The sequence below is a fragment of the Astatotilapia calliptera genome, chromosome 16 (genome assembly GCF_964374335.1).
Source record: "Astatotilapia calliptera chromosome 16, fAstCal68.1, whole genome shotgun sequence".
NCBI classification, from domain to species: domain Eukaryota; kingdom Metazoa; phylum Chordata; class Actinopteri; order Cichliformes; family Cichlidae; genus Astatotilapia; species Astatotilapia calliptera.
In genome coordinates, this window is record NC_137437.1 from 22,713,733 (window position 1) to 22,716,003 (window position 2,271).

The following is a 2,271-nucleotide window of genomic DNA, read 5'->3' on the forward strand; positions in this document are numbered from 1 at the left end:
GGTGCCCTTCGAGTATGCAGTCATTTTCCTCAAGCGTACATCCAACACAGGGATGGACAAAAGGTGGCAGGTTTTATGAATTCTGCTATCCTCTATAAGAGCTGTTCACTGCAGCTTTCAAAAGCATTCCTCGTGGCTAGTTTCTTGGATAGTGTCCTTTTTTCTTTCCTTTTCTTTAACAAGTTAAATGCGGGGTAATGTGTTCGATACTGACTTAAGCGGTTCCCACATTAAAATCTATTTATTCTAGTTTTCTTGCTTAAAGGCCCAAAAAGAAAAGAAAAAAAAACCAAAACAAAAGGCATACTCAGAGCATTAGCATTTCAAATGATTCTTTAGTCCCAAATTTCAGCTGTGAATCACATTTGGCTTCTCATAACTAAAAAAAAATAAAAATAATAATTCTTCACTGCCCATCCTCTAAAAGCAATAGTTTTGGCAAAGGAGGGCAACAGTCACTTACTGATCTTAAACCAAACATGAAATGGAAGGGAGCAGATAAAGCGAGCATCAGGCGAACAGGCTCACTATTCTACAGAGAGAGTGGGCTTGGTGTGATGTGTCCTACTCAGCTCCTTTTCCCCTGTGCTGTTGGCGACTACAGCAAAGATGGATTTTGACTCAGGTGCAAACTGAGCTGTTTTGCAGACGCCCACACCAGCCCGTTATCGTACAAATACAATACACCAGAGACGAGGCATCTGTTGTGGCTTTTTGTGTGCATGTGTGCGTGTGTTTCAGAGTAAGTACGGAGAGATGTGTTTTCATGTCCGTGAGCATGAGCTTGTTTAAAATGATGGAAGACAGATGATACCGATTTTTTTTTAGCATCACTTGTTCTTTTTTTTCCCATTTTTTTTGTTTGTTTTTTTTACAATGCACTTCAGAAAAAAAAAGAAAAAGAAATGGTGGGTTATGGACCTTTTATAAATGCACCGCAGTATGCTGCCTCGACAGAACTTGCATTAGGCTGTGGCAGCTGTTTCCACACCGAATTATCAAACCTATTTGTATTGCCAGGAGAGGAGCTGAGGGATAAAGAGGCAAAGTGTAAATGTAAAACAAGTCATGACAGAATCTGACAAGAGACAGAAATATTCTCTATCCCCCTCTGGTGTTCTCTTTTACACTCTCTCAACCATTTTAATCTCCCCCTTAATACCATCCCTTCCAGACTCAACTTTGATCACTGTCATTTTGAAAACTTACAGGATTGGAAGGATTGAGACAAATGTATTATTCATCCCACACACCAATTCGGCTCTCCTCTGTTGTCTGTAATACACTTCTCTCATTTTCCTGTCAGTTTTGTCTTTTGTTCACTTTGCTCTGTCGAAGCCTCATAGGAAGGTACTGATCTTTGATGATCTGTAATGGACTACAAGGAGGAAAATGTCACAAAAGTCACAAAAATGTTTTTTTCAAATATAAAAGATATTGTAAAAAAGTCATAAAATCATAATTTGCACGTATATACAGTCTTAGGGTATTGATTCGCTAACTATGAAGAAAAAATATTTATATATTAGTAAAATATGGACTCAAAATTCACATCACTCCCAGAAGCAGTGGGGTTCTTCAGTAGTCTGTCTTGGATTCATGGTCTTGGAACAACGGACAGAAATGCCACCCTCGTATTTGTTTCATGAAGCAGATATCATGATCACCTTCAGCTGGCGTAAGCACTAAGCTCCCTAATCCAACCGGCACCTCAGAAAATCACACCCAGAGCTCATGAGTCAGGAGCTACGGCAATAAAGATGAATTGGAAATCACTACGAAGGCCTTGAAAAGTTGATTTACTCTGGCCAGAAGGGTTTAAAAGTAATCTGACAATTTGGAGGAGGAGCAGTGCAAAAACGCTTGGCATTCCAAAGTCTGATTGTCAAGCCAACAAGTTTACATTTACCCGCTGCAGCTAGGCTCATAGTGACAAAACTGAATCCTACGGTCATGCTGGATTTTTTAATGTGTTTAAACACAAGAAACTTTTGCTTTAGGAAGCAGAGCTTTGTAAAAGGAAACACTCACCTACATTTGCTTGCATGTTAGATAAAGTGAGTAAAAAAATAAATAACAGACACTTCATCAGCTCACTAAGCCTCTTTTTCTCTACTTCAGCATATACTGTGTGCAGTTACCTATGCATGACAACAAGCAGGGTAGATTTACCACTTGGAGCTTTTCGATAGCAGACATTTTGACTTGCCAGAGCAAAAATAGCACAGGTGAGACTAATTTGGTTTGTGATGGCTCAGTTCCATCAAGTGT

At 39.4% G+C, this 2,271-nt stretch overlaps 1 long non-coding RNA gene across 1 annotated transcript; it reads right to left on the reverse strand.

The window, feature by feature from the left end:
- Nucleotides 1-830: 830 nt before the first annotated feature.
- On the reverse strand, nt 831-2,271 carry LOC113008032 (uncharacterized). Its single transcript, XR_003269980.2, has 3 exons — nt 2,032-2,271; nt 1,210-1,378; nt 831-1,028 (listed from the first exon to the last, which is right to left on the reverse strand). It is a non-coding gene; the product is annotated as an uncharacterized LOC113008032 (long non-coding RNA).